The 15,201-nt window shown below is 39.8% G+C and overlaps 1 protein-coding gene across 10 annotated transcripts in view; it reads right to left on the reverse strand.

Annotated features, from left to right (window-relative positions):
• The window catches only part of LOC125906049 (uncharacterized), a 181,656-nt gene that overhangs the window by 29,169 nt on the left and 137,286 nt on the right, over window positions 1-15,201 (reverse strand). The window lies entirely within an intron of this gene.

Consider the following 15,201-nt stretch of genomic DNA (forward strand, 5'->3'; position numbering starts at 1 on the left):
GGCTGAATATAAATTGTAGCTTCTTAAAATCTGAATGAGGATAGTGACAGTGAGATACTGGCTACAGCTGAATCTCTAGTAGTGATGAACCAGTGAAAACCAAAACAAAATGACTCGAGCTTCAAATAGACAGTGTTCATTATAAGTATGCCACAATAATTTAAATAACCAGTGTAGCCAGAATGGTCTGCTGGTCCCAGCTACACTGCATTGTGTTCTGCTGCACAATCAAACGCTGGACACTGGCACGTCTTGTCAAACCCAGGTTTATTCCTGTTTTGAGTCCACAGAGACCAAAACATCGGCATGTGTATTCTATTTCATAATAACAGACCTCTCGCAGCCAAGTTCTCTGCAGACTGAGTAACACTGACGCGCCACGAGGACAGAGACCGACATACAGTGCTGTGCACAGACATTTTGTGGGACAGGTGCTCAAGTGAACAACAGGGCACCTCTTTCATAAATATTTTTCCATTCAAACTTTACACATGTGGGGGGAAAAGTTTGCACTCAGAAAGTGTGCCCTGCCACGAAGTTTGTATGTGTCTGTCAGCACCAGAAGGGCTCTTGAGGCCCAAGTAATACACTACTTTTGTGCACAGTAAGGGTAATTTCTATCTCGCTGACATGTGTCCCAGTCATCTATAACAGGCAACAACAAAGAAAACAATGCCACATTGAGTTTGCTTTTATCACAGTGTGCATTTTTGACCTGCCAGACATGTCATTCTCTCAGCTCACGCAGTAAATTTCCACTCACCCCACCTCTTTACCACACCTACCTACCTGCCAAGCTGTCCACACATCTCCCGCTCCTTCACAGACTCTCGCTGCACAGTTATTCTTTGATTTGTCTTTGAGTCCAAAGACAGTTGTTTTGTTTCATCTTCATTTTACTGGATGACACTTTGGAGCATCCACTCACTGATTTGTTGAGGCATTTATTCAGAGCTTGTATGGGATTATAGTCCCATATATAGAGATCATTATACAAATCTGTGTGTAGATATATTGCTGTTGGCAATATGTGGAGCACACAGATGTTGAACAGAAGAGGCCTTAGAATGAAGCCTTGAGGAACTCAGATTCAAACCAAGACCCAACAAGCTTCGAGTAAAGGCAGCATGTGTTTAACATTTCAAAATGACACAAGTGGAGAACAATTTATACTTGCCTTTTGTAGTAAATGACAGGAAAAGAAACATGCTATGGCTTACTTTACAAGACCTTATCCATGTAGTTTCTTCTAGCTTATTGTCCTACTACTTCCTAACTAATTAAACACCTTACTACCTCAATTCAATGTTTAATTTCCCCTAGCTAACATCTGGATAAATACATCTAACTATTTCATGAGCACAAACACTGCAATCTTACAAAACATACAGGCAAACTAGTGTGTTGGTACAAGTGGGACTGTGTTTACTGTAGGGCTCTCAAGTCTCACACTTTGAGAGTGTGACACACGCATATTAACCTTTTCACACTCTCACCCGCCACACCTGGTATTTCTCACGCATAAAAAAATTGTTATGACAGGGCGTCGGTAGCGTAGTGGATAGTGCCGGTGCCCCATGTACAGAGGCGATTCCTCGTTGCAGCGGTCGCAGGTTAGATTCCAGCTTGCAACCCTTTACTGCATGTCATCCCCCCACTCTCTCTCTCTCTCTCCCCATTTCACACTGTCCTGTCAGTTAAAGGCAAAAAGCCCAAAAAATAATCTTTAAAAAAAAAAAAAAGTTATGACAACGCCCACGAAGTTACACCCCTGTGGAATGTGTTTCAAGACGCTGTGGGTACTGTAGAGCTCAACAAGCACTTACCACGCTTCAGCCAATAAAAATAAGACACAGCTACCCATCAGCCAATCAATAAATAACATACAGTTACCTATCAGCCAATCAGAAAATAGCATTGCTGTATCTGGGTCGGATACAAGTGATCTGACTGCAGCAAGTAGAGGTGCACACACAAGACGGGTGCCTTATCACATGTGTACAGTAAGTCATCTCATCATATGATTTTGTAGCCTACTGGATGAAATTACCTGTTGCACAAAAGGAAAACAATGAGAGCTCATCTCAGGGAACATCAGCTGTTACCAAACACTTTGACAAGACCGCATGTCAACTTTAGCCAACAGAACTCTTGTTAATGGGGTGTTGGTGGATTAGTGGTTAGAGCAGGCACCCCATGTACAAGCTTGTTGCTGCAGCGGTCCGGGTTCGACTCCGGTCTGTGGCCCTTCGCTGCATGTCTGTCTCTCTCCCCTTTTCACGCTTAACTGTCTTGCAATTAAAGGCTAAAATATTAAAAAAGAATCCTTGCTAATTTCAGCAGCTATTGTAAACACATATAGATGGTTGATGACTTATGTGGAATTTGAATCCTTTATAAACTATCATTATGCAAATGATGTGCACAATATTCATTGTTGAAAATATGGCCAAACAAGTCAAGTAAAGGCAGCGTGTTTAACATTACAAATTCACACAAACTTGTGCTTCTCCTCTACCCTGGAATTCCAGAGTTCTTGCGAGAGCACAATTTGAATTTGCTCAGCAAGTCACTCTGCCAATCAGTAATGATGCTCATTACCTATGCCCATGAAACCGAGCTGCACCAATCATCAGTGTATGTGATATAGGCGGGCCAGAGGCGAGCTAAACAGATGACGACAGCGCTGTGACGACGAAGTCCGGAATCAGTCAGTAAACATTGCAAGATGGCTACGGATGAACACCAGTTGTTTGAAACGGCTTTGGCCGCTACAATGAACGAGTTAGACTTGGCTTTTTCTCTAAAAGAGGAACAGAAGACGGCGCTCAAATCTTTCCTTTGCAAGAAGGACGTTTTTGCTGTTTTGCTGACCGGATACGCTAAGAGTCTAATCTACCAGTTAGCTCCACTGGTAGCTAAGCTCTGGATACGTCACCCTATGTATTGTTCTGATTGGTTGTAGTGTTATCCAATTGTGTGCAGTGATATTTACAAATGCATGCTTGGTGCCGCCCCTCGAGTTGGGCCATTTGCATTACTCATGGCCAGACCCTAAATTTTTCTAGATTTGGGGCTACTTCTCCTCAGTGAACTGACCCATGTGCTAACTACATCCAAATAATTTCATCTGGCTAAGTACCTCTAGCTAACTAGGGCTAATCTAGCTAACTACTTCCGGAGCACAATAACTGCCGTGCTAAATATTCAAAAGACATACAAACAAACTGGTGTACTGGTCCAAGTGGGAGTGTTACTGTGTTAAAGAAAACAGATCACAAACTGTGACTTACGCTGATGCTCAACTTACCTTTGATTCTTTCCTTTCTTGCCAGCTGTGCAGCATCAGTGTTCTCATAATTTCAACCCCTCAAATGTAAATCCAGTGTGCTTGACAGTCAATGTTGAAAGTACGACCAAACAAACTTCAAGTGAAGGCAGCATGTGTTTCAATGTTTCAAAATCACACAAATAGAGAACAATTTGTACTCACCTTTGCCATAAATAGTATATCAATACTTTTCTTTATTTATTTTATATACTTTATTAATCCCCAAGGGGAAATTCAATTTCACTCTGTTGTCAATTACACACAGGTCCAAACACACACATGCACAAACAGCACCTATATATGCACTAAGTGGAGAGATGTCAGAGTGGGCTGCCCATGACAGGCACTCTGAGCGGTTGTGGGGTTCGGTGCCTCTTCGGTGCCTTCTTATGTTTTGTTGATTTCATTCCTAAAATGTTGGGGTTGCTTTTGTAATAACGTTTAATTTCTTGTTCCTGTTTTGTCCCGATTGTTGGGGTTATCTGGTTTTATGTGCTTTTTTATATCCTGTTTTACTATGTTTTTTATGTTAAGTTTCTTTATATTGATCGGATTTAACAAATCTAACAAATGTGTTTATGTGTGTTGTATTTTGTTTTGTAAAATCAACCTTACATTTTGTTGACATTAGTGAGAGACAGTTTTCTGATTGGTTGATTTTTTTCTAAGATGTTATGTTTCCTGTTATGTTCACATATTAATGTGTTTACCACCAAAAAGTATTAAAATATTAAGTATCAGAGGGTAAGTTCAGGTATTCTTTTTGAATCAGTACGGAAACAGTTTCACTCCAAAGTTAGTCTGTGTCGTCATCTAATGAGAGAAGTGCAATGAGTGTGTGTTTGTGTGTGTCAGTAGTCAGTACTACCACTATCCAAATTCCCCCCAAAAATTAGATGTTATCCTCAGTGAACTGAGCCATGAAACTCAGCTAACTACACCCAAATCATTACACCTAGCTAAGTGCCTCTAACTAACTAGGGCTAATTAACAAGACACAGTAATTAAAGAAAATATATATATATATATATTAAACTACCACTACATTTTCTTATCTAAGTACCCTGTCTAACACTTAGCACGTTAAGTTGTTCAGTTAACAACTCCTTCTGGCTTGATATACATGCTAAACCTAGCTAACTAGCCTATATTTATCACAGTAATGAATCTTAATGCTAGTCTGAACTCTGTCTGCAAAATAACTCAAAAGTTAGGAACGGATTTTGATGAAATGTTCAAAAAGGTGGATAATGGGACAAGGAACAGATGATACCATTTTGGTGGTGATCGGTTGAAGCAAAGTGGATAAAATAATAAATAAAGTCTATTGTCTGACAGCCTATATTTATCACAGTAATGAATCTTAATGCTAGTCTGAATTCTATCGACACCATATCAAACTAACAAGTCCCACCTGACTTTTAAAGACCTTGTCTAAACACCCAGATAATTCCTCCTGGCTTATTATCCTACTACTTCCTACATATTAAACACCTGACTACCTCATTTCAATGTTCAATTTCTCCTAGCTAACAACACCTGGATACAAACATCTAGCTATACTGCTTCAGGAGCACAATTACTGCGTGAACTTACCTTTACATTGGTCCTTTTTTTGTCCATCAGTTTTCTCATTACTTCAACGTCTCAAATGCACATAGTGAGCATGAAATACACAGTTGAAAATACGACCAAACAAGCTTCAAGTGAAGGCAGCATGTGTTTCAACATTTCAAAATGACAAAATGAAGAACAATATGTACTTACCTTTTGCAGTAAGTGATATGTCATAAATAATATATCAATAGTGTTTAATGTGAAAGGAATTTGTTTTTATTGAATGTTGTGTGTTTTCCATGTAAAAGTTTGGGTTTGTGATTGTTAGTGTAATAATGTTTGTTTAATGTCTTGTTTGTGTTTTGTTTTGGGATTATCCAGTTTCATGTGAAGTGTCATTTTATTTTCTGTTTAATGTGTTTTCTGATGATTTTATTTCTTAATATAGACTGGATTTGATCAAATGCCTCTGTGTTTTCTATTATTATGCCTTGTTTTGTGAACTCACTTTAACATTTTATTTACAGTGAAAAGCAGTTTTTAGTTTTGTTGATCTTTCTGTAAATCGTTGTGTTTTCTGTTGCTTTAACTTGTGCATGTGATTAATAATCATGAGGTGTTAAAATAACTGATATCAGTACATGTATTAAATATTCTTTTGGAATCAGTAATGAACATTTTCAAAACATCCTGACCCACAAGTTGCAGGGACGTCTGTGTGTGTGTGTGTGTGTGTGTGTGTGTGTGTGTGTATACATATGTATAAAGTCAGTCCTACCTACAGCAGTTTTCAGGTGATGAAAAATTCCTCAGATAAAGAAGAACTGCTGGGAGAAAGAGAGACGAGAGATCTGCAGCGTTTGCCACTGGTGTGTTTTGGCCTTTACGCTCACCTGAACGGGCTCTATTAACACACCCTTGCTATGTGACCACTTCTCCAAAAAGTAAAATCACTGAGATCCCTAAGATGACACCATGAATTAAGTTTGGACACGTCCTGGCTTGACAGCTAAAGGCCTAAAACAAATTTATGCTGCACCGGCTAATGCAAGCTAGCAAAATAAAACACACACGTGATGTTAGTGTGTTCTCATACGTCTGTGGGATGTTACCTGCAGCCTGGAGGGGAAGATGGAGGACAGACGAGGAATGTTGAGGAGAAGCTGGACGCTGCAACAGTCCAACACCGAGGTCTGGATGGAGACAACAGTTGATGAGGAAGCTGTAACAGGCAGGAGACATCTACTCCTCACAGGGTCCATGGACAGTTTCATGGTCTTCTCTGTCTCATGAGGACAAATGTCTCCTCAGTCTCTTTAATCCACCAACAGCTCATATACTTTATCACACAGAGGGAGTTTTAGCTTCAGGTGTTCGCTACACCAAACACAGCACCTCTAATGTGGACCGCTACCACACTGACATGCTAACGCGCTAATCGCGATTAGCATCACAACTTTTACAAACTACATCAAATTTGTACCGTATTAAAAATAAAACACGACATATTTACCTTCTGCTGATGACAATAAGTCTTCAACCAGGTGGTATTACTCTCTGGTAACCGAAATTATGGACATTAATTCTCTGCTAACTTCAACCGTTTTCACACGACTAAGCTAACGTTAGCTGCGTCTGCGTCAGTTAGCATGTAGCTCACCCAGTGGTGTTAGCTACAACCTGGGTAAAACTTAAAAAGTAGTGAAGATTATTTACGTGTTTTAAGTAAAGTATAATTCCTGGATGACTAAAGACACAACTGATTCTCCCAACAATAAACTGCATCCTGTAACGCTGCAGTGTTAAAGCAAAATGTGTTGATAAGTCAAACTGCTGCACTGCTATCAAAACCAGTTTAAACTGGTTCTGTCTGGTTATAAACGTTTAATCTGTCAGTTTTTGTCAACTCAGGTTTTTACTATGGACGGCCATTTTAGTTAATGTAAATATACAAATATGCCTATTGAATAAAGAAATAAGTTTGTTGCTGTAAGTTGTTTTTTATTATGTTTTTATTATTACTACTTTTATTTATTTCAGTGAACCTTTATGTCATGATACCACATTTATTTTACAGCTCTTTTCATTTCCATTTCTTACATTTTAAATAAATGGGGTGGCAGTGGTATAATGGTTGTGAACGAAGTGGGTGTAGAGTTTAATGATAATGAGATACTGGACGCCAAGATGGCGCCTGTTTATTCAAATAGGGTTACCCAAAAAATTTCTAGCTACCTGGTTTACTTCTGCAGAATGCAGGCTGTAACTATTTCACCAAGTGTTCCGCTGGCTTTGTAGACTTTATATTGTTTTGACATCACTGATATTTAAATCACTTTTCTCGGCTTGAGGAAAGTGTCACAAAGAGTCACAATTGATCCTATTTGCAGTGCGAGGTGTCCAGTGAACCATTTTACAAATGGTTTTTGCTTGTTTTTTTAATAATGTCTATGGGGAAAGTGCTTTTTGGGAATTTTTCACTGCAGTACTGCGAGTAGCAACTGGGAAAATTTTACTGCAAGGCTGAGAGGCATTCTCTGGGGCCCTAGTGGGTGTACTACTTAACATCTGCTTCTGTTATGTCTGTCAACTTTTTTAGAAAGTTTAGGTTTCGTTGTTGTTTGCTTGTTCATTGATGGGTTATTGAGGTGGAAGTGGGTCAAGAATGCTCCAAGGATGATGGGGATTTTTAGGCCGAGGTGGAAGTTAGTATCGCCCTTGTTCCTGTGGTGTTATTTAAACTTATCATCAGGAGGCGTGGGCTGACTTTTGTTAACTTTATTAACACAACTCATAATACATAACACTGGACTAACTGGACTCGACAAGCAAACCTGGAACATGCACAACAACAGAAGCTCAGCCTGCGTCCATCACTTCCTGTGTTGATGTCACTTATGCATCTTTGCACCTCAGACTGAATGAAATAGTATAATTACAATACAATATGCAGCTCACGCCACCTGCTGGCCAGCAGGAGACATCACTGCTGGTTTCACTTAAAACTGACATTTGAGTTTCAGCTCACCGACGAGTGTCATGACAGAAGGCAGAGGAGTGTCACAAACTCAGAATAAACAAGCTGCACCTTGTATTTTTTGAGTTAACATGAAATTTTAGCCTCCATAAAATAACTTGAGTGTCACACTCCAACATCTTAGATCAAATATTAAACCAGATTCCAGCAGTCCAACATACTGTTTATCAGACGTCACTGACTTTATAGGTTATTTGTCAGATGTTAAACATGAAGCACATAACTCCACCAAATGCATGTTCCTTTAAATAAACTCACAATGACATTTACTCCCCCTTCAAGTTAAAGGGACATGTTAATGTAGAAAGTTTAAGAAGAGCCTTCATAAAATATATAATGTAATTTAAGCAAAGGCCTCTCACACAAGAGGGAGGGTGGTTGTTCTTAATGTCAGCATGGCTGTGATTTGATTGTAGGAAGATAATCACAGTGCTGATATTCAGGACAACCGCAGTTCTACAAGTGCCATCTATTATTAAACAGTAAGAAGTGACCACAGATTACAACAACACATTAAAGGGGAACACCACCTAAATCAAGAATTCCAGTGTGTTATTTCCATGGCCTAGGAAAGTTCAATCAATATTTGTGAACATGAGCTGCTCTCTCAAAGCCAGAAACCAGAGAAGGAAGTCTGTCTTTGACCATAGGAATAACATCCTAACATCCTGTACATTAGCTCACTACCTTGTGTAGGTCTACACGTTACCCCAGGTCACCTACTTTGCATCAGGTACATTATCTGTATGTTTCAGTTGGTTTTGCAACCAGTGAAATAAGAGTGTGTTCGCACTCACTTTGGTGGCATACGCATGATTATGATGAGTTAACAGCTTAATCAGTAAGTTGCGTCATCTTCTGATGTCATATAAACATGCCTGGAGATTTACAAATAAGTCTTCAGGCTTCTCTACTTTTCTTTGTCCTCCTCTGTTGACCATCTATTATGAAACTCAAATGTTATTTGTGGAAATATGTTCCTCTTTGCAGTGCAAAGTTTGTTACGACCTTTAATGTCGACTAATTAACGGTTAACGTTATTAACGGTTAAGAACAGGGTGATACATGCAGAGTTAAAAGTCCCAGTGTTGTTATACTGAACATCAGCACTCATGAGCCCCGTTTCCACCAGACGGTTCAGTATGTCTCCACAGTGAAAAGTTGTGGATGGTACCAACAGAAGCGTTCCTTAGCGTCCCCATGTTTGGTCCCCCCTCTGTTGGGGTACCTAGCACACAGATCTGGTACTAAAAGGTGGAGCTAGAAACCCTGCAGTCTGATTGGTCAGTAGAGGACGCTCACTCTGGTTTTATGTAACCTCTGTTCATACATCAGTAAACTACAACTATAAAATGAAAGAGAAAAAAATCACTTCATTCACTGGGCCGACTGCCGGCAACTTTTAAGGTGGAACGTTAACTTGTAATGTTACTCAATGCATGAGTTGATGACGTGAATCCATCAGCACACCTTAAATTTCACTGTGACAACTTTGACCATCACTTTAGTTTTTATATGACACACACTTTTAGTAATGACTTTAAAAATATAGATTCATTTGGAGCGGATTATGTGAAGGTCATATATTCTAATCCTCACTTCCTGTGGGCTACAGCAACACTAAACCCCTGAGCTTGCCTGAGAAGGACTAAATGCACAAAGCTGCTATTTTTAAATATCCCATGGAGAGAGACTCTCACTGCAGCCTGTTCTATTTTGTTGTGAAAATGTGGGCGTGCAGCCTCGTTCTGTGGACGATAAACCAGGTGCAGACTTCCATCTGTGTCACCGCTGATGAGAAAATACAGCGAGTGCTGGACGGAGCAGTGAGTGACAACAACCCCGCCCACATTTAAGAGGACTGTCTGAACACACCGAGGGTCTAGGTACCATGTCTGAAGGCTTACTGCTGGTTCTAAAGGGACTGGACTGAAAGGGTTTGGTGGAGACAGGGCTATGGAGTGCCTCCTGTCCAATCAAAATGCTTGGTTGGAACTAACTGTTGTATAAAAAACATACATAACCCTTAATGTCTCTGTAACACAAGTCTGAAAAACATCACATCCACAGATTTCAGCTGTAAGTCAGACACAAGTTTGTAGAATACAGAGTTTCAGTGTTTTTCTTTACAAACTGAGTCATTAACAGTGAAGACTCTGATCCTCCATTATCAGTAACTTCACCTCACATGTCTAAATGAAAAAAAATGGCATGAGGAAAACAATGTTGGTTCTTCATTAGGATGTCTTATTCAAAAGATAAATGGGATCTTGTTGCTGCAAAGTATCAGAGGATTTATAGCAGACTATTACAGAAATTTCTTATCATTCAAGTCCACTTATTTCTCAGTGTCTATACTTTCTCTGATGTCTTTTAGCTGTCTCCTCATCTTTTCAAACTCTCCAACTGTTTTCTTAAACTGATCAGATATGCTTGTAATACAGTCTGAGGTTGTAGAGGTTCTGAGTTTTGCAGTATCATCCAACAGTTGGTTAATGTTGTCTCTCAGTCTCACAATCTTTTCTTTTATAGCTCCGACAGATTCCCTCTGCAGATCTTCACACGCCTTCTTTATTTCCTCCAGCTCACTTCGCAGTAACTCAACAATCTTCAGGAACTCCTTCACTATTTTTCTGCTTCTTTTCTGTTGCGTAAACTGTTTCTCGGTGAAAACTTCAGCAGTAGCACATGCAGCGACAAACACTGTTACTGCTCCAAGTATTGGGAAGCTGAAAGTTCCAGTGAACAGAGCTGCAGCCGATACTACTACAACTCCAACTGCTGCAGAGGCCAGGCCTGTGACTCTGAGACTCTTTGGTTTCTGCTTCATCCGTTTAACTTCAGCAGCGATCTTCTTAAGGCCACATACGATCCCTCTCATCCTTGGTTTCTTTCTGTCAAATACTTTGATGAATGAATCAATCAATACATACTTAAACTTTTCGTAAGATTTGAAAAAGCCGGAGGATGGTCGATGCTCCACCTTCTTCTTTTTACTCGATGCCATTTTAAAGGTCTGTTGAACAAGTTTTACATTCTGTGGTCCATCAAGTCCTGTGGAGATAAACAAAGACATTAAAAATAATTCAGTGACCTGCTCTCAGATCAGCCGGTCAACATGGCTCAGTCTGTTTTACATATACAACAACGATTTCAACCCAAAACGGTAAACTTTAGCCGCTCTGTAGAAGGAAGCACATGTGATTCATTACAAAGTCACACTGCCAACTACTGGCCTGGCATGTATCAAAACGTTACTGTCTAAAAACGGAACTTTTTTTAAAAACGAAAATGAGAAACAATTCCGTTTTCAGCGGATTGTTTTTGGCCTCAGATTTAAGTGTTTTTTTAACTTGACTTCTCTGTTGGATGAAAAGTATTTTCCTGTTTTGTTAGTTTTATGTTTACCTGTTTATCTGGAGGAGCTGGAGCACACTCAGTCTTCAATGTTCAAACTCTCTGCAGCTCCACAGCCATCCACGAGCTGTCTGATCAGGCTCAGGTCCATGTGCAAGATTGACTCATATGCTGCGATAAAATTCAGTCACACAGAACTCCAAAGTGGGTTTTGAACAAAGCAGGATCACTAAAATTACACCTCTGTGCGTCCCACAGTTGTTAACAGTTGTTGTTTGGTTTCTCCAAAACCAGAATTTCCAAAGTAAATCTATGATAGCAAGTCAGCGACATTACCTCCACTCCAGACACTCAGAGAGATGTTTATCTTCTCTGGACGACTGAACTGTCTGCTAAACCCAGCTTCTGAGTTGGGACCCTATTACTGTGAAATCATGACTCCAAAGTCCACCTCTGCCTCCTAACAAGGTGAGCCTTCAGTGAATGCTGAACGTGCTCCTCCTCAGATCTCACCTGATAGTTTCCAGGTGAGTGAGAGTAACTGAAGATAAGGAAAACAAAAACACACAGAACCACACAGTCTGTTACACTTTTTATTGACACAACACAGGCAGTAGAGTAACAAACACACCACCTTGTTTTGTCCTAATAATTCACTACAACAAAGATCAACAAGTTATATCTACTCTGTGCTGAGATCAATAAATATACTGAGAACATAAAATAGTTGATCAGCAGAATCAGCAGTCCCATCAGACATGACTGAGATCAGGAAACATACAGTGTGAGGAAGAGTTACCAGGCTGCAGGAACACAATAAATACAAAGTCACTTTAACACCGTCTGTGGATCATTAATTAGCCCATATAATACAAAAAGATATCATACATATGTACACATACACTCATTCACTGCACCAGAGCTAACCTCGCTACATGCTAAACACATTTAAAGGGCCAGACCTGTGTTTTGATGTAGTTCAACATATTTACTACGATTCAAACGTGCTGACTGGTTTTCAAAGGCACACCTCAGTGCTCACATGGCCACCCACCAGCTCCTGGCTGTACGTTTGACAGAGCCAGGCTAACTGTTTCCATCTGTTTCCAGTCTTTATGCTAAGCTAGGCTAACAGCTGCTGTAGCTTCATATTACTGTACAGATAATCTGAACATCGGACTCTATGAGAAGAAGATATATTTAAATGTTGAACTGCCTTTAAGGTCAAAGACATTTTTAAACTCTACTTTAAAACAAAGTTCAGCAGTGATGTAAAGTTGAACTAAAACACAGGTATGGTCCTTTAAAGGTCACTTCTCTTGGTCTTGTTTTATATTTACAGTTCATGGAGGGGTGACAGAAACATTTTCAAGGTGACAGGGTTTAAAAATGGCACATCTGGAACCATTCGAACAGAAAACAGAAATAAAAACCGTTGAGGACTCAACAGCTGCACATGAGACAAATAATAATCACATCACTTTCAAACACAAAGGAAATCAAATTAAATTAGAGGCAAACAATGACCAAACTATTTTAATCTAAGAGGCAACTGATAGTTGTTAAACTATAATCTTTCTACATACTTTATATTGAAACTTAAATATAACTTGATGTATTTTACTTTGAAAGCCATCTGTCTGAATTTACACTCTGTGGTTGATATTTAATAGAGTTCACAAATAAAAATAATTAAGTTGTTTGTATTCAACGTGTCAAATTCTGATTAAAATCTTTAAAGAGTGGTGCGTCGGTAGCATAGTGGGTAGTGCTGGCGCCCATGTACAGAGGCGATGCCTCGATGCAGCGGTCGCAGGCTCGACTCTGGCTAGCGACCATTTACTGCATGTCACGCCCCGCTCTCTCTCTCACCCCATTTCACTCTGTCCTATTCATTAAAGGCAAAAAAGCCCAAAAAAAATCTTTAAAAAATCTTTAAAGAGTAATTTAACTGAAGATCTTGTTTTTGCTGCCCTCCAGTGGTTTGACTTCTCACCTTGCTGCAGTGATGTAAAGTGTACTCCAGTGTGTGTCAGCACACTGTGATATACCTGGTGGTTTTGGTTACGTTGATGTTGAGTCTCTCTTTTAGTAGAGTCAGATTTTGCTTGTTTGCCGAGATTGAATCTGTGAAATTCAGACACCAAAACTGGAGACTGCAGAGGACGATCAGTCAGCGATCGATTTGAACAGCATCAGTTAAGCAGTATTTATACCTCTGTGTCAAATTGACACCGTACCTACGCTGTAGCCTGACGTGCACCTCCCCAGAAATGTAACACACAGACACAGACCTCCTGTCTGTCTCTGTGAGCTGAAACCATTTCCCTCAGTGGAAACAAAGCTTTGATTTACTTTAATTTCGCAGATAAAGAAACAATAAATTGTGAAGACAATAAAGCCTCCACACACTGTGTGTGATTTATCCTGGCTGAAATATGAGCAGAGGAAATCTCTGCTAGCTGCTAGGCTAATTTATACAATGTAAAACGCCATAGGCTTGTGCTAATAACGTTAGCATGTTGTATTTGTGGGGAAAATGTGTCCAGATAAAGACAAGTGTCATCAGGGAGTGCTGCTGCCATGAGGAGAGATACTCCATCTGCAGAGGTGTTCAGGTGGGTGGAGCACATCAAGAGGCATCTTCATCAATTTCTGGACCAAAAGTTTCCCAGGAGAACATTGTTTTGTAACAAGATGATCAATGTTCATGTAAGCCCAACTCTATCATGAGTTTTCTTTCCTTTCTTTGAGTTCAATAGTAGAAGTATGTCAGAATTTAATGCTAATTCTACATGAACTATAAAAACTCTAAATAAATTATATATATTAAAAACTATTCAGTTAAATGAATAATTTCTTGTGATCTTTGACGTTAAGATCATGAGATCATACACAGGTATGCAGTGATGATTGCTGGGTAACATTCGTATGTTGATGTTGCCTAATGTCAAGTCTCTTTGATCATGTGACGAGATGAGACGATATCTGGTAGTTAGTTTAGGCGCAAAATCTGTCAAGATTGAAAAGCTGAGCGCATCTACAGGTCCAGTGAGCAGTCGTGTCTTTTAAACATAGAAGCTGCAGTAAGAAAGACGAGAGAGAAACCAACAGGAGGAAAAAGAAGCAAAGCCTGAATTAGATTCATCTGGATCTTGTATAAACAGTTGCCAGTGGTGTGTGTGTGTGTGTGCACCTTGTAACTAGTAGCTAGCGTGCACTGGGACCTGTCCTAACTACCTTACACCACTGCCTTCTGAAACACTGTGACAGCTCAACCTGAAAACATAGTGTTCTAAGCATTTTCAGAGAGCTTATCAGAAATGTGACTCACCATGGGGTCAGACTGCAGACTGGCAACAATAAGCGGGGTGTCCTGCTCCAGTTTGCAGGGGCTGATCTGTGGGGCTCACCCTGCCAGTGTGCAGAGGCCCAGCAGACGGCACTCATTTAAAACTTCACACAGCCACTGAAGAGGAGTGGACCAACAATCAACAACCTGATCAGCTCTATGTGAAGGAGAAGTGTCGCACTGCGTGAGGCAGAATGATGTCACAGCAGACACTGACTGATTCTTTAGGACCCAAAAATGTATTTCTGTAGCACTAGTCCTGTGAAATACTAATATATGTCTTTTTGTAAAGATCAAACGTCACATTTTAAAGTGTCCTTTTATTGTGACCATCCCAAGACACACCTGTGTAGTAATGATGCTGTTTAATCAGCATCTTGATAAGCTACACCTGTCAGGTGGATGGATTATCTTGGAAAAGGAGACGTGCTCACGAACACAGACTTTAATACATTTGTGACCACAGTTTAAGAGACAAATATCTATTGAGGCAATTAAAAAAATCTTTAACTTTAACCTGTGAAAAATGGGAGCAAAAATACAAGTGTTTGATTTAAACTATGGGTG

The sequence above is a fragment of the Epinephelus fuscoguttatus genome, linkage group LG18 (assembly GCF_011397635.1).
Source record: "Epinephelus fuscoguttatus linkage group LG18, E.fuscoguttatus.final_Chr_v1".
NCBI classification, from domain to species: Eukaryota; Metazoa; Chordata; class Actinopteri; order Perciformes; family Serranidae; genus Epinephelus; species Epinephelus fuscoguttatus.